General features: G+C 47.6%; 1 protein-coding gene across 1 annotated transcript in view; it reads right to left on the reverse strand.

The window, feature by feature from the left end:
* TENM4 (teneurin transmembrane protein 4) overlaps window positions 1–22669 on the reverse strand; it is a 1513397-nt gene that overhangs the window by 842233 nt on the left and 648495 nt on the right. The window contains exon 5 of the mRNA XM_077341303.1: window positions 3008–3120. The gene's annotated coding sequence lies outside the window, so the exon portion shown is untranslated. The remainder of the gene's footprint in view (window positions 1–3007; window positions 3121–22669) is intronic.

The raw sequence follows: 22669 nt of genomic DNA on the forward strand, positions 1-22669 counted from the left end.
AGACAGGAGGAGAATAGATGCTTTCGAATTATGCCGTTGGAGACGAATGCTGCGAATCCCACGGACAGCCAAAGTTACCAACAAGAGAGTTTTAGAGAGGAGCAAACCAACTATGTCATTAGAAGGGGAGATATTACGGCTGAAGCTCACTTACTTTGGACGCATCCTGCGATCAAACTCGTTGGAGAAATCATTAATGCTTGGCATGGTCAGCGGCAAAAGGAAACGTGGTCGCCAAAGGATCTGCTGGCTCGACACGATCAAAGCCCATATAGGGATGACCATGAGCCAACTAAAAGAAGCAGTCAGAGACAGGGATGCATGGCAAAGACTTTCCTATAGAATCGCCAAGGGTCGGACACGACTGAACAGATGACATCATCATTCTAACTCTACCACTAGCGAATGCAATGCTAGCCAACATGTGGAATTTGTGTCCTCTTTCCAGAATGGCAGTTCATATGCTTTTCCCACTGAAGTTCTCAGGGTACTATGTTTTGTGGCCGGTACTCAGCGATTTTCTCTGCAGATCTCTTTACAGAAACCTAGAGCCCATGAGCACCTTTCAAATTCTGTCAGAGTATGGTGAGTGCAGGCACAAAATGGCTGCCACAAGAGGTGGAGCCAACCACAAAATGTCTGCCCCATTAGGCGGAGCCAGCCACAAACCGGTTGCTGCAGGTTGCCTTCACTCACACAGTGAAGATCCTTGTGCTGTGGTGGCAACAGCTGCTAAATCAATGTTATTTTTAAGACATCCCGAGTCAATCAAATCTCAAATGACCAATTAGAAGTCTTGCGGGACAAAAGTCCCGTCCTGGCCTCCTGTCAAGCATCAGGAAATATTGGTAGGCACAGCAGCATCCACGGGTGCCACGTTGGGAACCCCTGATCTATCCAACCACAGTGACCTCACATGCACATAAGGCATAAACCCCATATTGTTCTAGTTGATACGTTATATTTGTTACGATGTTCTATGTAATTACCCTATGATGTTCTGTGTAGACCACCCAGAGCCGTATGGAAGGGGCGGTACAAAAATCTAAATAAATAATATTTTATTTATTTATATTTAAATTTATACCCCACCAGTCTCAGGAGTAAACAGTAAAACAGTAAAATCACAATATTATAATATAAAACCCCCTAAAATCCCCATACAACAAATAGACAGATGGTTTCATAATCTGAGTCTTCAGCCTCTTAAAAACCCCTTAACGTCCTCATTGGCCGGCTCTTGAGCCTATGCTGATATCCAAAAGCACTGGGATCCAGAAGCCTGGTTTTAGAAAGCAAGCTGGGATCTGTAGTTCAATATGTCTGTGGGAGCTTGAATCATTGGAGAGTCGGTCAGGCAGAGCATCCGGTAACGAGCACAAAAACACCATCGCCCACCTAAACTCTGTGTAGCTGGTAATCTTGGTCTCATGTTCCTTGTAGTCATGAGATAGCCATGGACCTTAACCTACTTCATTGACAAGATTTTGGTTATAAATCTTGGTAGCCGTGCAAAACAAATAATCAAATGCACAATTCTAAATCCAATGAAACACACTAAATAAATAATAATAAAGTTCGTGCTGCAAACAGTGGTCACAAAATCACGCCAGATAAGAGAAAATGATGCACAAATTATGCCAGATAAACGGCCTACTTGGGCCTAGATGGCCGTCCCAGAGGAAGTCTCACACAAACAGCAGAATTACCTCTGATTTTATCTTCTGCATGGGGGTTCAAAGCTGAGTTCAAGTAGCCAACATATGAATGTGTATGTGTGTGTGTATAAACCAGAGGTAGTCAGACTGTGGCCCTCCAGATGTCCATGGACTACAATTCCCAGGAGCCCCTGCCAGCGAATGCTGGCAGGGGCTCCTGGGAATTGTAGTCCATGGACATCTGGAGGGCCGCAGTTTGACTACCCCTGCAACAAAGTCCAAAATTAAAATTGCAGAAATCATACTCTCAAGCTAGCACCCTAACACGAATGCAACAACCCGAGAATTAATAAATAAGATAATGGCTTTTCCGAGAGATGATATAACAGTTGATTGAACCACTCCGGGTTGCTAACCAAACCGGTATTCTCCTGACACAACAAATAAATCTGTGTTCTTTCAAGAAATTAGAACCTAGACATGAAAAATAGACAAATTCCACCTGCTATCAGATGTCACCAAAAATATACCCAGTTATCCTTAACGCGTTCCTTGATCTGCACATTTCTGGTTGGGCTTTGTCTATGCTGGGAGAAATTCTGTATCATTTGACACAGGTGGGATAATGCACTTTCAATATGTTTTTTGCAGCTAAAGTGCGTTGCAAGTAAAGTGCATTGCCGCTACATTGAAAATGCATTATCCAATGTGTGCAAAATGAGTCTTAGAGAGAGGTACCATATCTCAGAGGGGTTTTTTCCCGACAATTTTTCCGGAAATTGTGTTTTTCCAAGTAGGCCTCAACCCTGCGGCCTAGCTGAGGAAGCGGAAGGATGATTTCAAGCAACCAAGGTCACGCCGAACTTCTGAGCAGGATTTAGGAGGCTTAGAACTCCCACCCTTCTGCTTTCAGTAGACAAACTTCTCTTTCTTTGATGCTTTACGGTGTCCCTTCCAAGGCATTTTAAGATCTCGGAGTCCCGGTAACCAGACAGAAATAAAAACTGCCCTGGCATTTATAGCCTTACAAGCTTGCTTCGATGTCAGACAACCAACGATATAGTGCCTACGCTAAATGGGACATGCCAAGCAAGCCTCCGGAGGCGCCCTCAAACTGCTCGCTTGGTGTGCGCACAAATGCAAGATGGCCCGCACAAAGATTAAATGCCGTCTCGTCACTGGTCTCACAAAACACTCCGAGGCAGCTTGCTGAATCGCCAAAAGTTCATCCAGATAAAGAAGGTCGGAGACACGTAAAGCGGTTTTGGGTTTTCGGGGATAAATACTGGCTCATCGGGAATCACGTGCCATCTGTACAGTTTGATTGGTTGAAAGAAGCAGTGGCTTACCAGGAAGGCGGGACCCGTGGACCTTGATTGACAAGGTAAACCCTCCATTCAGTGCCTTCGAGAGAAGTTCACCCCTTAAATCTGTTGGGATCCAGTGATGGTTAGGAAGAATCCTGTAACGAGAGAAGCAAGCCCCAAAAAACATTAATCCTGAATGTTATTGATCGATCGATTGATTTTATTTGATTTCTAGTCTGCCTTTCGTGGTGCAGGAGTCTAGGGTTGGCTTATTGTTGTTGTAATTATTAATTTAATTTATATACCGCTCTTCCACGCAGCTCAGGGTGCACAGTATATATCTGCAACAATAAATCATGGGTATTAAAAACTTAAAAACAGTAAATAAATTAGAAATATTAAAATCACAAGATTTCAGCAATTTTCCAATGCACCTGTCAGAGGACATGGGGAGTTATCTGGGGAGGCCCATTTGGAATCAGTGGCCCCAGCCAATCTGCATAATATAATTAATATGTGTTACAAACTTGGTGTAAGGGTTAGGAGCACTGATTTGTAATCTGGCAAGCTGCGTTTGATCCTGCGCTCCCCCACATGCAGCCAGCTGGGTGACCTTGGGCTCGTCACAGCACTAATAAAGCTGTTCAGACCAAGCAGGAATATCAGGGCTCTCTCAGCCTCACCCACCCCACAGGGTGTCTGTTGTGGGGAGAGGAAAGGGAAGGCGAATGTAAGCCGCTTTGAGCCTCCTTCGGGTAGAGAAAAGCGGCATATAAGAACCAACTCTTCTTCTTCTCCTTCAGTAATCTCAGGGCTCTCTCAGCCTCCCCTCCCTCACAGGGTGTCTGTTGTGGGGAGAGGAAAGGGAAGGCGACTGTAAGCCGCTTTGAGCCTCCTTCGGGTAGAGAAAAGCGGCATCTAAGAACCAACTCTTCTTCTTCTTCAGTAATCTCAGGGCTCTCTAAGCCTCACCTCCCTCACAGGGTGTCTGTTGTGGGGAGAGGAAGGGAAAGTGAATGTAAGCTATATTACACTTACTCTGTTCTATTAACCAAATATAATTCCTGAGCTGCTTTGAGTCCCAACTGGGAAGAAAAAGTGGAATACAAATCAAGAAATGCCAATACATCTCTGTCGAATCACTCCCTGATACTTAAAACCACTAGGATAACAGAAGCTCTAGCTAAAATACGAATAAAGGGGGCAAACGCTTCCAAAAGGATGCCAGCCTGGTTGAACAGAAAAGGAAATTATAAAATACAAGACGATTGCCCGTAGGAAGTGGAAATGTTATCCAAATGAAGTGAACAAAACGGACTGGGAACTCTGGGGGAGAACCATATATGTTTACAATAAGGCAAACGGGGAAAAGATGGGGGAGCTGGTTGCTGGAAGCAGTCGAACAGTACAGATTCCTTAAATACACTGATAGCGGGAATTCATCCAGGGAGGCAGCTGGGCCATTAGAAGACAAAGGAGTGCTAATGGAGGGGAGGGAGATTATAGGGGAGCAGCTCAATTTTTATTTTTATTGTTGTGACCATCTTTATTCCAGAAGATGTTGGACAAAGACCATGAATAGCTCGGTGAGAACATGGCAGCTGATGAATTTGCAATGACAAAACTGAAGATCTGGGGATGACTCAGAAATTAAAAACAAACAAAGGGCAAGTCACCAGTTCTGGGAGCCATCTGAGAAGATGTCCTTAGATAATTCTAACAAGGAGAAAACAGCAGGGAAAGGACTTGGCCTCTCTGCCCTGTTGCTGACCCTCCAGAGGGATTTGCTGGCCATTGGGTGAGGCGGGATGCTGGACTAGATGGACCACTGGGCTGATCCAGCAGGGCTTTTCTGATGTTCCTCTCAGGGGAAGGTCTCAGCCTCTATGCCCAGTTGTTGGCCCTCCAGAGATACTGGCTGGCCATTGTGTGAGACTAGATGGAGCACTGGTCTGATTCATCAGGGTTCTTCTTACATTCTTGTGAAGGCCTTGGCCCTGGTGCCCTGTTGTTAGACCAGCAGAGGAACTAGCTGGTCACTGTGTGAGAGAGAATGCTGAACTGGATGGACTTTCGTTGCTCTGATCCAGCAGGGCTCTTCTGACATTCTTATGAAGGCCTCAGAATCTCTACCATGTTGTTGGCCCTCCAAAGGAACTGGCTGGCCCCTGTGTGAGACAGGATGCTGGAAGACGGACCACTGGTCTGGTCCAGCAGGGCTCTCCTTACGTTCTTATGAAGACCTCAACCTTAGTGTCCTGTTTGACCTCCAGGGCAACTGGTTGCCCACTGCAAGAGACAGGATGCCAGAATAGGTTGACCCATGGTTTGATCCAGGACAACTCTTCTTACATTATATCCTTTAGACGCCAGGGAGAAAATTTAAGAAAATAGAGGGCCGTTCCGCACATCTAAAAACATAGCGTCACGTCAGCGCAATTGTGTGACACTATAAAAAATTATGCCCCCCGCCATTTCTCACCTTCTTGCTCACTCGTTTTATTCTGCTGCTTCCTGGCACTCTATACACGTGACTCTCCCCCTGCCTGTCAGTCATGGCAGACAGCCAATCACCTTTCTCCCAGTTTTAAAGGGACCGCGATGCAAGCGATTTTTCTTCCCTGGGAGAAGGGAGAGGTCACGCTACTTTGCCTCCGCACATTTCCTTAGTGTGTGGCTTGCTGGCTGCTAGTGCTACAAAGCTGGGGGAATCCAGTTTTGTGGATTCCCCAACTAGCGCTTTAAAATGGATAATGTACCGGCCGATTTGCTGCTGGGAGCCTGGATGCTGACGACGTTGTTTGAAACGCCAAAAATATGGTGTCTGCAAAAGGTAAGTATCTCACTATGTACATGCTGATGTCGCTTCCAGAAAAAAACCCAGAGGTGACATCACCAATATACTGTGGTATGGCCAGAGGGCTCAGCAAAATCCTAGAGCATAATTATGTCACTTCTGGGCATGATGTCATCATGTACAAATCTTTTTCCTCTCATGCTCCATCACCCAACGTCTGGAAATTCTAGTGATTCCTACAGCTACTAAATGTCTTGTCTGGTTTTTTCTCCGAAGTGACGTCATGGTGCACAGGATACCAATTTTGGGTTTTTTTTGTTTTTAAATCTGCTGTGGCTCAGCATGACTGCAGGCAAAGAGGGTGGCAGACAGGAATTCCCCCCTCTGGCAGGAGGCTAGGCAGCCTTCACCTTGAGGCAGAGGGAATTGTGGGAGAGATATGCTGAGAGTGTCAAAAAGTTATACTTTGAAGATCTACCATTTGGGGGGTGGCGGTGGGGAGCATCTTGCTGTCTTGTTTGGTGTCGTGGTTAAGGGCTGCAGCCTCTACTCTGGAGAACCGGGTTTGATTCCCCACTCCTTCACAGGCAGCCAGCTGGGTGACCTTGGGACAGTCACAGTTCTCTCAGAGCTCACTCAGCCCCACCTACCTCACAGGGTGTTTCTTGTGGGGAAAGGAAGGCGACTGTAAGGCGCTTTCATTCATGAGGCCTGCTATGTGACTTTGGGCCCTTTACAGTTCTCTCAGCCTCACATACCTTACAGGGTATCTGTTGTGAGGAAGAGAAGGCGATTGTCAGCCATTTTGAGATACATGGCGCCTGCTAGGTGCCCTTGGGCCAGTCATGGTTCTCTCAGAGTTCTCTCAGCCCCACCTACCTCAAAAGTTGCCCGTTGAGGGGAGAGGAAGGGAAGGCGATTCTAAGCCGCTTTGAGATACACGAGGACTGCTGGGTGACCTTGGGTTAACCACAGTTCTCTCAGAGTTCTCTCAGCCCCACCTACCTCAGAAGAGGCCTGTTCTGGGGGGAGGAAGGGCAGGGCATTGTGAGCTGCTTTGAGGCCTGCTGGATATCGTGGGAACAGTCGATTCTCTCAGAGCTCACTCATCCCGACTTGCCTCACAGGGTGTCTGTTGTGAGGAAACGAAGGGAAGGCGATTGTCAGTCGCTTGGAGACCCACGAAGCTTGCTGGTTGACAAAGGACTAGTCACAGTCCTCTCAGGAGTCTCTCAGCCCCACCAGCCTCACAAGGAGCCTGTTGTGGGGAGAGGAAGGGAAGGCAATGGACAGCTGCTCTAAGACGCATGAGGCCTAAAAGCGAAGTGTAAACAGACCTCTCTTCATCTTAACATACACGCTAATTTTCCAAGGGAAAATTTTGAAGGGAGGGACTTCAGTGGGATATAATTGCCCTAGTGGCCACCTTTTGGCTATTTTCTCCAGAAGAACTGGGCCTAGTCTGCACACAAAGGATAATGCACTTTTAATGTGCTTTGGCAGCTGGATTTTCCAGTGCAAAACAGGAAAGTCTACTTCTAAAGTGCATTGAAAGTGCATTATCTATTGTGTGCAGACTAGGCCCTGATCTCTGTTGCCTGGAGATCCAGAAGATCCCCAGTCCCTGGCTGGAGGTTGGCAAACCTACTGGCAGGATGAAAAAGGGGCAGAAGACCCCCTTATAACTTATACTTTCCAGTCCAACTTTTAGATACTTCCTAAGTTAGATACTTTAGATACTTCTCAAATTTTTTTGCAGGGAGAATATCTGGCAGCCGTTCTGCGCAATTAAAATTCGACGTGATCAAAAAGACAGCTGCAACGTAGGGGACAGAGTTTCCCAGCGGGCCGAAAAATACCCCCTCTTGTTGCTCGAAAGCCAAGCACGTGTCGTCCTTAGCACGGGAAAGAGTTCCAGCCGGAAGCAGCGGTCCAGATCTCTCAGGGAACCTGTCAGTCCTCATTTTCCTTTCTGCGACCTTTCAAGTAAAAATAAGGGATGTCCTGAGATGTACCAGAATGCCTAAAGCATCTCAAAGACAGAGTCCATAATAATTAGTCGGCAAGTCAAAGGGCCCATGTGGGTACATATCTCCCTACAAGAGATTGCACTTGCTCCTTTTCAGGTATGCACTTCCTTGCTCAAATCTGTTGTTGTTTTCAGGCAGCATGGGGAAGACAGGAGAGTGCAAGGTGAAGGGGAAGGGGCCTTCAGTCGTGGCCCAGAAAAAGAATCAAACAGAAGGCTGAAAATCAAGATTCCATCCCCCACTCCCCTGGTCCCTTTTCTGAACCAGAGCCTATTCTGCACACATAGAATCATAGAATCATGGAAGGGGCCTCCTGGGTCATCTAGTCCAACCCCCTGCACAATGCAGGACACTCACAACCCTCTCGCTCATCCACTGTCACCTGCCACCTCCTTGAGCCTTCACAGAATCAGCTTCTCTGTCAGATGGCTCTCCAGCCTCTGCTTAAAAAGTTCCGAAAGATAATGCACTTTCAATCCACTTTAGAAGTAGATTTTGTTGTTGTACACAGGAAAATCCAGCTGCCGAAGCACATTGAAAGTGCATTATCTTATGTGTGCGGAAAGGGACCAGGATTAATATTGCCAACCTCTAGATTGGAGATCCCTTGGAATTACGTCTCCAGAGCCGAGAGATCAGCTTTCCTGGAGAACGTGGCCACTCTGGAAGGAGGACTTACACCTCCCTAGCATGATAACAGAGCATGGTGTCTTGTTTAAGAGCAACAGCTTCTAATCTGGTGATCTGGGTTTGATTTCCTGCTCCTCCACATGCAGCCAGCTGGATGACCTAGTCAGAGTTCTGTTAGAGCTGTCCTCACAGAGCAGTTCTGTCAGAGCTCTCTCAGCCCCTCCTACCTCACAGGGTGTCTGTTGTGGGGTGAAGAAGGGAAGGCGATTGTCAACCGCTTGGAGGCTCCTTCAGGTAGTGAAAAGCGAAGTACCAAATACGAGCTCTTCTATTCCCCGCCTGGAGGTTGGCAACCTATTTTGATAAGGGCATACCTTTGGGGTTTGCAAGGACTATGTCCTTCTGGATATCAACGTGGATTGATCCCATTTGCAAAGAGGACTAAAAGCTTGTGAAAATGGAAATTTGAGTACTCAGAGGGGGGAAATCATGATTGATTTCGGGGAGTAAACCCCATTGAATTCGATCGCGTTGCCTTGTAAACCGTCCGGCTCCAGAACCGACCGTGTATCGGAATATTGGCGCAGCGGTTAAAAAGAAGAACTCGCCAAGCGCCTTGTTAACCTTTTCCTGAGAACAAACGAATTAGGCTTTTGTCTTTTTCGTGTGACCAACAAATACTTCGATAACCAACGTCGTCTGCAGCTTAAATAAACTCCGGAACGTTATTTTGTTTTCTTCCCAAAGGAGGGGAGGGGCAGCAGTGCCGACAATGGTGATAAGGCCAAGTCATATTTGGAAAGAATTCCAAGCAGGCTGCTAATGGATGCCGACACATTCAAAACAGCAGAGCAAAGAACGCTCTTGCAAAATAACGGAGCATCGCTAGAAGGACAAGGAGAAATCCCACCAGCTGGTTTATTAGCGGTTTGATGCTCATAGAATTGGATGTCTGGAAGACACTCGCCATAAAGAAGTAACATTTAAAAACAACTAACGCGCAGTCCACATTAGAGGCTGCCATGTTCAGTGAAAATGAAGCCAACCCACAAGTCCATCTGGCTCCACGTTGGTGGAAACTCTTCAGGGTCACAAATGGAGAAAGGACTCCCCCAATTTCTGAGCTCCTTTCACGGGAAGAGATGGACCTGGGACCTTCTGAAGACACAAAAGAGACAAAAGTTCCAGATCTTCCACCAGGTGTATAGCTGAGGCCAGCAGAGGCCTCAGCCCCTGGAAGAGAGAACAACGAAGTGAAAGAGTAGACCCCCTTGGACGAGAGAAGGACAGCCATCGCTGTGGGGGATGGGGTTGGCGCTCAGGGCTTCCCCTGTGACCGGTTTTAAGCTTTTAGTTAGCCCCATGGGATTGGTTTGTCGCTGACAGAGGAGTTTTTTAATGGGTGTTTTAATGGGTTAATATTGTATTTTATTGCGGGGTTTTGTATGACCCGCCGTGAGCCAGTTCGCTGGGAGCGGCCAGATATAAATCGCAACATAAATAAAATTAAAAATAAATAAGGTGCTGGTATTAACCTTTAGGGCCATGTGGTCTGGGCCCTGTGTGCCTATGGGACTGCCTATGCGCATAGGTCCCTTGAGAACATCGTAATCTGTAAATGCACATTTGGTGGCCTCAGAGAAAGCTACCTGGCTTCAACCAGAGCCAGGGCCTTTTCAGCCACGGCTAACGCCTGGTGGAACGAGTTACCAACTGAGATCAGGGGCCTGATGGAACTAGTAAAGTTCCGCAGGGCCTGAAAAACGGTACACTTCCACCAGGCTCATGGTGGAGGCCGGGGTAAAGAAGGGAAAACTACGGGCCTCCCTCCATACTTGTTAATGGTTCAGCATCTTCTTGGAGAAGAGGGACAAGAGAGTCCCCCAGGGATCTGTCCTGGGGACTGTGTTGGTCAACATATTTATAAATGATTTGGATGAGGGATTAGAGGGGATACTTATTAAATTTGCAGATGATACTAAACTGGGAGGGGAAGCAAACACTACTGAAGACAGCAACAGAATACAGGATGATCTTGATAGGCTCGGGAAGTGGGCTAAACTGAATAAAATGAAGTTCAATAAGGACAAATGTAAAGTTCTGCATTTAGGTAGGAAAAACCAAATACACCAATATAAGATGGGGGAAACTTGTCTTGTGCGAAAAGGATCTAGGGGTCTTAGTAGACCATGCATTGAACATGAGTCAGCAGTGTGATTCAGTGGCTAAGAAGGCAAATGGGATTTTGGGCTGTATCAGACGGAGTATCGTGTCCAGATCACAGGAGGTGATGGTACCGCTGTATTCTGCTCTGGTTCGGCCTCGCTTGGAGTCCTGTGTTCAGTTTTGGGCACCCCAGTTGAAGAGGGAAGTAGACAAACTGGAGCGTGTCCAGAGGAGGGCAACAAAGATGGTGAGGGGTTTGGAGACCAAGACGTAGGAGGAAAGGTTGGGGGAGCTTGGTCTGTTTAGCCTGGAGAGGAGACGACTGAGAGGGGATCTGATAACCATCTTCAAGTATTTACAAGGCTGCCATATAGAAGATGGAGCAGAATTGTTCTCTCTTGCCCCAGAGGGACAGACCAGAATGAATGGGATGAAATTAATTCAAAATAAATTCCGTCTAAACACCCGGAAGAAGTTCCTGACAGTGAGAGCAGTTCCTCAGTGGAACAGGCTTCCTCGGGAGGTGGTGGGTTCTCCATCTTTGGAGATTTTTAAACAGAGGCTGGAGATCCATCTGACGGAAAGGCTGATTCTGTGAAGGTTCAAGGGGGTGGCAGGTGACAGTGGAGGAGCGAGAGGGTTGTGAGTGTCCTGCATAGTGCAGGGGGTTGGACTAGATGACCCAGGAGGTCCCTTCAAACGCTATGATTCTTGGATTCTAAAGGTTCCCTCCGGCCCCAGCGGAGATCTGGTGTCCCTGCATATCTGCTGTGCGTGACAAAGGGTTAACAGTACCGGGTTTGTCGCACCAGTCAAACCAGCAGATGTGGCCATTTGTCACTTAAGCTGAAATCCTCTTTGCCCCTCAAGAACTACTGCAGTCTTCATGCTTGCAGCGACGTTTCTTTTCTACAGGAAATCAATGTCATTCAGTGGAATTCACTCTGCGGGGTAGGAAACCCCTCTAGGTAATGCCGTGGCAGTGGGAACATTCGAAATGCTTACACAGACAGCTAGTTTAATACTGTCGTGAGCCAGAGGGGATGGAACCTGTTGGGACTCTTCACAAAAGCTTGTTACTGACTTGCTCGCACCAAGCTGGCTGGCTGCTGAAGGACGCCTTCGCGGAAAGTTGTCAGAAGCAGGGGAAGGGAGAGGCAAAACGGCATTTTTCATTCGCCGCCTCCATTTTCTCGTCGCTTTGCTGCACAATTGTCATCTGTTCTCCCCCCGAATTTCTTGGCTAAAAAAGAAGCTGAGGATTGATCTCGATAACGTTAGGCAGTAATAAATTGAAATGTCGGCCAGAGGTCCGCAGTCTTTTTGAGCCTGTGGGCACCTCTGGAACCCTGAGACACAGGGTGGAAGGAACAATTGCAAAATGGCGGCAGCAGGAGGCGGGGCCAGCCACAAAATGGCTGCTGCACAAAACGGGGCGACCTAGGATGCTCAAGTGCAAGGAGACGACATTTAAAGAAAATATACTGGAAGAAGAAGAAGAAGAAGAAAAGTTGGTTCTTATATGCCGCTTTTCTCTACCAGAAGGCATCCCAAAGCGGTTTCCAATCACCTTCCCTTTCCTCTCCCCACAACAAACACCCTGTGAGGTGGGTGAGGCTGAGCGAGCCTTGATATTCCTGAAGAAGAAGAGTTGGTTCTTATATGCCGCTTTTCTCTACCCAAAGGAGTCTCAAAGCAGCTTACAGTCACCTTCCCTTTCCTCTTCCCACAACAGGCACCCTGTGAGGTGGGTGAGCCTGAGAGAGCCCTGATATTATTGCCCAGTCAGAACAGCTTTATCAGTGCTGTGGCGAGCCCAAGGTCACCCAGCTGGCTGCATGTGGGGGAGCGTGGAATCGCACTCAGCTCGCCAGCTTAGATGTCCACACTCCTAACCACTACACTACAACGATATAGGCTAGATATCAGGAAAAAATGTTTCACCGTCAGATAGTTCAGTAGTGGAATAGGCTGCCTAAGGAGGTGGTGAGCTCCCCCTCACTGGCAGTCTGCAAGCAAAGGTTGGATGCACACTTTCCTTGGATGCTTTAGGATGCTTAGGGCTGATCCTGTGTTGAGCAGGGGGTTGAACTAGATGGCCTTTATGACCCCTTCCAACTCTATGATTCTGTGATTCTATGATTCTAGTTCAGCAGTGGAATAGGCTGCCTAAGGAGGTGGTGAGCTCCCCCTCACTGGCAGTCTGCAAGCAAAGGTTGGATGCACACTTTCCTTGGATGCTTTAGGATGCTTAGGGCTGATCCTGTGTTGAGCAGGGGGTTGGACTAGAGGGCCTGTATGGCCCCTTCCAACTCTGTGATTCTGTGATTCTATGATTCTAGTTCAGCAGTGGAATAGGCTGCCTAAGGAGGTGGTGAGCTCCCCCTCACTGGCAGTCTTCAAGCAAAGGTTGGAGACACACTTTTCTTGGATGCTTTAGGATGCTCTGGGCTGATCCTGTGTTGAGCAGGGGGTTGGACTAGAGGGCCTGTATGGCCCCTTCCAGCTCTATGATTCTATGATTCTATACACCAAGCTGGCTCTTCGTGTAGTGAAAAAGATTAAGAGAGAAAAATCTTGTTAGGCTTATGTGAGCTTTAGTTTGGCAATGTAGTTGGGGAGATCTTTGGCTACCTGGCTGGCCATAATTTGTATGCTAATTTTTGAATCAGGGAGACAAGCTGTGGGTGGCATTAAAAGTATGCCAGCTAAATTGCAAATCAGTTTCAGCAAGGAGTCCCTTGCCCCTGTTTGCCTATTTCTTCAAAGCAGTCATTTTAGCCTGGTGATGAGCTATAATTCTCGTGGATCCCCATGTCCCCCCTGAGGACTCACAAAGCAAAATTAAAGAGAATCACAGCAATATATAACAAATGTAGATAACAATGGGAAATTGTAATATTGTTACGTAGAACAGGGGAAAGCAAACATTAAACAATGCACACAAGGAGATTGTGTGAGTTGGCAGAAGAGATTGTGTCCATGTTTGGTTCTTGTGGCCCTTTCCTGAATGCCCAGGGAAATGCCCATCGCCACTTTGGCCGTGGGAAGTGAATTTCTTCCAGATCAGATTGGCCAGGGATTCTGGTTTTGGGGTGTGGCGCATCAACTGAGCATGAAATTGGGGTCACTGTGGGTTGGGCAGGTAGTTGTGTCCTGTATTCTGCAGGGGGCTGGACTAGATGACCCTGGAGGTCCCTTCCAACTCTATGATTCTATGACTCCATTAGCACACCTCGAAAGAACTTATGGGAGGCCGGAATCAATCTATGATAATAAAGGCTGTGACTTCTTGAAATCTTGTGGAAAAGAGCCATTTGAAACACATACGACCTGAGAGATCTGTTGTCACACCTTTGCTCTCTACCTTCAGAATGTCAAGACTGCGTTATACAGTCGTGCCTTAAAATGTTCAAGGTTACATAGACCGGAGGTTGGAAAGATTGTTACCAAGGTTCCCCCCCATTTTGTTTGCTGCTCAAGTGATACGATAGAGCAGTTTACTGTGATGTAGAGTCACAAGTCCTTTGTGAGATTAACTTTGTTACACATATGGATTCTTGGATTTTATTGAGAACATGCCCTTGTTTATATATTGCACGTAAATTCAAGCGGGTAGCCGTGTTGGTCTGAAGTAGCACAACAAAATTTGTGTCCAATGGCACCTTTAAGACCAACAAAGATTTATTCAAGGTCTGAGCTTTCTTGTTTGAGGAGGTGCGCGTGCACACAAAAGCTAACACCTTTAATAAATCTTTGCTGGTCTTAAAGGTGCCACTGGACTCAGCCATCTGTTCCACTTAATATTTCTGGTAAGGCCTTGGAGGAGGAGCTGGTCTCATGGCTTAAGTGCCACTCAGCACTTAAGACCCACTCAGGGCGGCTGTCCCGCCCTTGAATGCCTCCTCCTCCAACCGGCTTGCCAGTCTGTCCAGCAGCCAGCCAATCACCTTCCGTCCTCCACCCCAGACCACCTCCTCCTCCTTCCACTTCCTTCCGAGGCTTGGAGGTTGCAGATCCCTGCTGTGTGAGAGCTGCCCCTGCTGGTGAGTTCCTTAACGGCTGCCTGCAGCCTATCCAGGTCTTGGTGGTAGGGGGAGACCATCTGCAGAGCTCTTCAACCCACCCCCCAATCTAGCACCTGTTGTATTCCTGAATGCAATGGGCTTGGCTCCTAGTTGTTATATATTGCACTTGACACTCCTCGTGTGAACTGTTTAATATTCGCATTCCCCATAAGGTAAAGGTGTCCCCTGTGCAAGCACCGAGTCATGCCTGACCCTTGGGGTGACGCCCTCCAGCGTTTTCATGGCAGACTCAATACGGGGTGGTTTGCCAGTGCCTTCCCCAGTCATTACCGTTTACCCCCCAGCAAGCTGGGTACTCATTTTACCGACCTCGGAAGGATGGAATGCTGAGTCGACTGCTGGGATCGAACTCCCAGCCTCATGGGCAGAGCTTCAGACTGCATGTCTGCTGCCTTACCACTCTGCGCCACAAGAGGCTCGATTACAGCCATTTACCATTGTTACCCCCCTGGCGACTGGCATCTCTACCACTGATTGGCTGTTGTGCTGGCCAGGGCTCTTCCAATGGTGCCTTCTCTGTGGTGGCCATCCAGATCAAGTGGTGCCCGTCTCCACAACCTGCAGTAGCCACCAGCTGGGTTTGAGGATGACTCAGACCCAATGTGAGGCCAGCCTCTCCAAGTCTCAACTGAGTCCTGGAACTATACAGAATTCTGTTTTGAGGGAAGGGGACATGATGGAAAGAGAGCCTGTGGGCCTCCATTACAAGGAGACCGGCCACCATCCATCATGGACATAGAGAGAGGGAGGAGGAGCCACCAAGAGATGGATCATCACCTGAGATATCTCTTTCAAAGATAATATTTTTTTCTAAACCAGAGATGACCTTTCATTTGTCATTTGGAAAGGGGAAATGGTGGAAGAAGACAAAAGATGTTTTAAATTGTTTTGAAAAGGCATAACGGGTCGAAGAGGAGGAAGGGATGCCCCATTCAAATGAACCAGAAAAAAATAGATTCTCCGGTCCGGTTGTATTTTCCCCTCTTTGGAAATAATGGTGGTTGGATGGGGGTACCCTCTTTGGATGCCCCTAAAATTGGGCCCACTGGTCCAATCTTTTTGAAACGTGGGGGATCTTTTGAGGAGGGGCTCTTGCAGCCATCCTGCAATTTTGATGCCTTTACCTCAAACCCCTCCCCCGTTGAGCCTGGAAAAGACAAAATGGGGGAAATCCCCATAGACTTGAATGGCATAATTGGTTTCAATGGTGCCAAATTGATTTGGATTCAGCCGAATTAAAAAAAACCTAAAAGTGATTCAGACAATTAGGATATGGCCTGACTCAATCTGGGCTGGATCCAAAGCAGTCTGAACGCTTTTTCTTCCACATGGCTAATCACAGTGTCTTATGGTAAGATCCTGTCGTGTCATCCGGATGGGTCTCCTTCCAAGTTCACTTCTCCCTTCTGTGAATCTGTGATCCTTTATGTGCATCTTTTCCGTTCCCAATGAAATGTGCCCTGTTCGTCCTTGTTATTTGAGTAACACTAGATCAGCATTATACATTAAGCATACATACTTCACAAGTAAATCCAGTTGCAAAATTGCATTGAAAGTGCATTATCTCACATGAGTGGAATGAACCCAGAAGAAGAAGAAGAAGAGTTGGTTCTTATATGCCGCTTTTCCCTACCCGAAGGAGGCTCAAAGCAGCTTTTATTTGCCTTCCCTTTCCTCTGCCCACAACAGACACCCTGTGAGGGAGGGGAGGCTGAGAGATCCCTGATATTCTTGCTCGGTCAGAACAGTTTTCTCAGTGCCGTGGTGAGCCCAAGGTCACCCAGCTGGCTGCATGTGGGGGAGCGCAGAATCGAACCTGGCATGCCAGATTAGAAGTCAACACTCCTAACCACTACACCAAACTGGCTCTCATACCCAGAGCATAAATGGGATGGGAGAGGCAGGTCACCATGACCATATATGGTTATATCACCCAATACACAAATTTTAAAAAAGAATTAACTCCCTCTCATTCAGGAAACCTTCCAGCACGGTCTAAAAACCCCAGGGCTTCATGAAACTCTTATTGAGAAAGCCTGGCCTAAATCAAGGCAGGACCGGTGATGTGGAAGGAGATGGAAATGGTTAACAGACAGAGAGGGGGCTTGGTGCCCTCATTCTCCTCTGTGAGATGTTGGCACGGGGTGTCCTGCGGCCATCCTTCAACATGACGGATCCCGTCATCTTCCTGCAGTGTCCTTGTGTGATTTTTATAAAGCGGATTGTTCAGAGGGAGCATATGAAAGGCCATCAATGAACCGTAACTCATAAGGACAGATATAGACGGTAAGAGATTAAGGATTTTGCTGCGTGGCCTCATTGCCTTGGACAGAACTCGATCATCCAACTGAGGGGATGACTCTCTGGCTCCCCAGCCAACAACAACAAGTCTGTATTTCTGTCCTACTATCTGTTGGGATAGGCAAGATCTGTAGTGGTCATGATTCAAAAACATGAAGAATGTCCAACGCGGAACATCAGGGGAGATGATCCAAATGGCCCAGGCTAGCCTGACTTGGTCAGATCTTGGAAGCTCAGCAGCGTCAGCCCTGACTAGTATTTGGATGGGAGACCTCCAAGAAACTCCAGAGTTGTGATGTAGGCAGGCGAACCACCCTGGAACATCACTTGCCTTGAAACCCCACAGAAGCCTTTCTCAACTTTTTGGGCTTTGACAAACCCCTGGAACATTCTTCAGGCATAGCAGCAAACGCAGTTTATTGAGGTAATGACATTAAGCTCCTGATTGTTCTTGCTGAAACTGATGCGATAGGCAACACGTTGATCAATATAACCCCAAGAGTCCCTACTCCGACAGACATAAACACACCCAAACTAAAGAAGGAGAGACTCCTGTACGTTACATTATTACATCATTCATACCAAGATGACCAAGGCCAGGCTCACTGGATAACATCCGAGCTCCCCTCCTCCTATGAGACCATTCTCTCGAATGGAATTTAGCAATTAGACTAAAGAAGCAAAGCAAAACAATAAATACAGTTAACAAGCCGTTAGATTTTCTCAGGCCAGCTGCCCCCCTTTTACAAATTACCATACATTGACAGCTGGGACTGACAGGTTATGACTGACACCTCATTGGTACCTTACAAATCACCTTAAGGCCATGCATAAGAATAAGAGTTGTTTTTATACCCCGCTTTTCACTACCCGGAGTCTCAAAGCGGCTTCCAATCCCCTTCCCTTTCCTCTCCTCACAACAGACACCCTGTGAGGGAGGTGAGGCTGAGAGAGCCCTGATATTACTGAAGAAGAGTTGGCTCTTATATGCCACTTTTCACTACCCAAACGAGTCTCAAAGCGGCTTACAATTGCCCTCCTTTCCTCTCCCCTCAACAGACATCCTGTGAGGTGGGTGAGGCTGAGAGAGCCCTGATATTACTGAAGAAGAAGAGTTGGCTCTTATATGCCACTTTTCACTACCCAAACGAGTCTCAAAGCGGCTTACAATTGCCTTCCCTTTCCTCTCCCCTCAACAGACATCCTGTGAGGTGGGTGAGGCTGAGAGAGCCCTGATATTACTGAAGAAGAAGAGTTGGCTCTTATATGCCACTTTTCACTACCCAAAGGAGTCTCAAAAGCGGCTTACAATCGCGTTCCCCTCCCCTCCCCAAAACGGACACCCCGGGAGGTAGGTGGGGCTGAAAGACCTCTGTGAGAACTATTCTGTGAGAACAGCTCTAACAGGACTGTGACTGGGCCAAGGTCACCCAGCTTGCTGCATGGCTTGCCAGATTAGAAGCCGTCCCTCTTACCCACTACACCACGGTGCCTTATAATGCTAAGAGAAGCCACAGTTCAGCTATCCCTGCACTACACCAATAATACCATGGCGGGAGGCTGTCAAACAGGCAGATCCCGACAGATGTCGGCCTCCAGGCAGAACGTGGGGATGAAACAAGAGAAAAGAAGGGAAAACAAAGAACCCAACCTGAAAAACAGATGCGAACCAAAGAGGTCGGGGGACGTAAACGCTCCTGGTGTTTCTGATCTTGCACACAGAGAGACAACGCAGTTCGATCTACTTCCACCCTAGGGCGATTACAGATAGATGCCTGTTGAGAAACAGGCCGGAGGTACAACAACAAATTGCAGACCCGGGAAACGTAAAGGCATTCTGCTTTAAGTAAAGATTTTCTACCACCTGGTTGAAAGAAGAAGAACTTTTAGGCTTATACTGAATTTGTGTGTTCAAGTGGGTAGCCGTGTTGGTTTGAAGTAGCACAACAAAATTGGAGCACCTTTAAGCCCAACAAAGATTTATTCAAGGCGTGAGCTTTCGTGTGCATGCCCTCTTCCTCAGACAAGGGAACAAGGGTTATAAGAGTACAGGTAGAAGTCAACAGTAAATTAGTAGCAAATTAGTAAACTGTGTCCTAACATCCAAGTTATGCAGTACGATAATAACTTGCTAAGAAAGCTAATAAGTCCTTTGGGTAGAGTTATCGTTGACAAACACAATGGAGAAATAAAAACGTCAAGGTTAGCAATTCATTAATGGAATTTCAGCTGGCCGTGATTGCACTGACCTCTGAAAAAGATCTTATAGATCAGTGGTCCCTAACTTTCCTAATGCCACAACCCTTTAATACAGTTCCTCATGTTGTGGTGACCCCTCAGCCATAAAATTATGCAAGTGTTCTTTCACAGAAATTAAACCAAAACTGACCAATGGTGTGACGATCCATGGTTCAGGATTGTATATAAATAGCTTCCCCCCCCCTGAGGTTTCTCAGTTCAGTTCTGCCTCTTGTCCCACCATGCCGATCTTGCTCTTTTCCACTGCTCCAGACAAACGCTATCTCGATCTACCCCATAAGGCTGTTGTGTAGATGACGCCCCCAGCCAAGCTGCTTGCCCTGCTTCGACCCCTGTGAAAGGGTTGTTTGACCCCCAAAGGAATCCTGACCTCCAGGTTGAGAACCACTGATATAGATCGAAATGCGTGAGGTCCAAGTTTTTCATACTTATGGTGTACAGATGGAAGATACCTCCAGGGTCATCTAGTCCAACCCCTTGAACAATGCAGGAAATAGACCACTACCTGCCCACCCACAATGACCCCAATTCCATGCCCAGATGAAACACCCCCTCAAAACCAGAATCCCTCTTTGACTATTTGTGTGTTTGATTGACCTGTGCATGACCTACAGGGAAAAGAAATGTTCTTCTTTTATGTTTTTAAAAATATTTCTAATTTCCTTGAGCTCTGTTTAATAGTTCCCTTAATATATTTTAAAGCTTTTGTGTCCCTCAGCTTCTTTGAAACGTGAGGATCCCCTGGAATTAAAACTCATCTCCAGACCTCAGAGCTCAGTTCTCCTGGAAAAGATGGATGCTTTGAACCTGATGGCCCTGTCCTCTCCAGGCACCGCATCCAAATCTCCAAGACTTTCAGGGAGTTGGCAACTCTTCCCCCATCCCCAGGGGGGGCCGGACAACCCCTCAATTTCCCACAGTGCCTCAGTCCTGTTACCAGTTACACCAAGCATTCTCAAACAGGGTTTTGTGAAGCTCTGGGGCCCATTCCGCACACATAGGATAATGCACTTTCAGTGTGCTTTGACTGCTGGATTTTCCTGGAAAATTTTCCAGGAAAATCTACTTCTAAAGTGCACTGAAAGTGCATTATCTATTGTGTGCAGAATAGGCCCGGGGCTTCTTGAAAGCCCTGGAAGGGTTTCCCAAATGGGTGGAAGTTCATTAATTTTTAATATATTATTATTTTTAAAAATTGTTTAACATTTATTGGGTGATATGATATTTAAGGGGGTGGCAGGTGACAGTGGATGGGCGATAGGTGCCTTCCATGATTCTATGATCCTATGAAGAAGAAGAAGAGTTGGTTCTTATATGGCGCTTTTCCCTACCCGAAGGAGGCTCAAAGCGGCTTACCTTCCCTTTCCTCTCCCCACAACAGACACCCTATGGGGTGGGTGAGGTTGAGAGAGCCCTGATATCACTGCTCGGTCAGAACAGTTTTATCAGTGCCGTGGCGAGCCCAAGGTCACCCAGCTGGTTGCATGTGGGGGAGCGCAGAATCGAACCCGGCATGCCAGATCAGAAGTCCGCACTCCTAACCACTACACCAAGCTGGCTCTCTATGACAATATATTGTTATGTCGACCTGCTCCCCCATCTCAAAATGGTTAATTATGGGCCCGGAGGGGGTGGGAAGAGGAGGGCCCCGAGGTGGGTGTGTGCACAGCTGTGTTTCCCGACGATATTCTGTACGATCGCACCAATTTGGGGGTTTCTCGAAGCTTCCGGGATATGTCAGGGGGTTCTCGACGGTAAAAAAGTTAAGAAAGGCTGCGTTACAACATCTAGTTTAGAGCAATTTCCACCGAAGCCCAGGCCTGAGTCACAAAAGACCCAATCGGGAAAACGCGAAGCCGGAGAAGGCATTTCCCCCCCCTCCAAATTAACATTTCCCCGTAATTGTTCTTTTCAGCACGAGTTTGCAAACGGTTCTTCCGAGTGCAAAGAACGAGAGCAGAAAAGGTCACATTGGGAGGCAGATCGCCGAGGAAAAGGGCTCAGCCGCCCGTGGACCGCATTACTGCCGCTTCGGAAGAAGGCGAGAAATGAAAGAGAGCGTCAAAGAGAAAAGAAAAGGCCCCTGTGTCTGTCCACTTTGCATTAGAATCATACTAGGAAGATGATAATCACCCCTGAAAGGGGAGAGAAAAGAAGAACCAATTTGGTCTCCTGCGGTTCATGGAGGGGGGCGGTGGGGAGGAATAGCCCAGACAAAAACTGATGCAGGATATTTATGTAAGCTTTAAGACAGAGCCGGGAACAGGGTCAAACTCGCTGATTGTATTATTGGTGGAAGGAGGTGGCTGGAGAGGAAAGAAGGTGATGTCAGGAACATCTGGACCTTGACGCCAGCCTGGTCATCCTGGGAAGTGTATCAGAGGTGGGAGGACTTGCTGCAGTGCGAGGTAGATATCAGGGAGGAATTTTTCACAGTCAGGGTAGTTCAGCCGTGGAATGGGCTGCCTGAGGAGGTGCGGAGCTCACCCTCACTGGGGGTCTTCAAGCAGTGGCTGGACAGATCCTTCTCCTGGATGCTTGAGGCTGATCCTGCACTGAGCAGGGGGTGGGACTAGATGGCCTGCATGGCCCCTTCCCACTCTAGGATTCTAGGAGTCTAGTTCAGCAGAGGAATGGGCTGCCTAAGAAGGTGGGGAGTTTCCTTTCACTGCTGGTTTTCAAACAGCGGCTGGACAGAGACTTTTCATGAGTGTTTTAGGCTGATCCTGGTGCTGTGATGATATCACTTCTTGCGCCTGCTGGAAGTGACATCAGCGTGTTACTGGTGTAGGCCTCTGGTGTAGGCCTCCCCCACTGCCAGTAAGTCTCCCCCCAGACAGCTGGTTTGAAGTGGGGCTGGGTCTTGGGGGATGCCCTCCTACTTTCAGGGCTCCATGTAAGTTTCATAACATAGGCACACTAGACAAAAGTAGGAAGGGGTTCTGTCCACCTTTCCCTCCCTGTTGTGGTCACTGTGTCTCTGGGAGGCGCAGAACTGTGATACGAAGTCTTCATGGTATTGCTCAACCATAAGGTCCCCAAGGTTTCTGAACCCGAGGACAGCTTTGGAATTCTGACACTGGTTGGTCGACACAATGACAAAACAGCCGCTGCAGTAGGTGGATGCCGTCACCAAATGTTTTGCTGCAGGAGGCAGCCAGCCACAAAAACATCAGACACTGAGCTTATATACAACTCTCATAGTAACTCTTCAGAATTTCACCTCTGCTTAAAAGGATGCCTTTGAATCCACACAGCCCATCGAAAATCCTGCCAAACCATGCCCATTGGGTTGAGACCAGGTGACCAGCAACATCTATAGGGCCCCTGCTCCCTCCCTCCCAGAAATCCACCCATGCACTCTGCTCTAGCCCTTTTTGCATTGTTATACTCTGTTACCTCGGTGATTGTTGTTGTTGTTAGGTGCGAAGTC

This window comes from Paroedura picta, chromosome 6, assembly GCF_049243985.1.
Source record: "Paroedura picta isolate Pp20150507F chromosome 6, Ppicta_v3.0, whole genome shotgun sequence".
NCBI lineage: Eukaryota > Metazoa > Chordata > Lepidosauria > Squamata > Gekkonidae > Paroedura > Paroedura picta.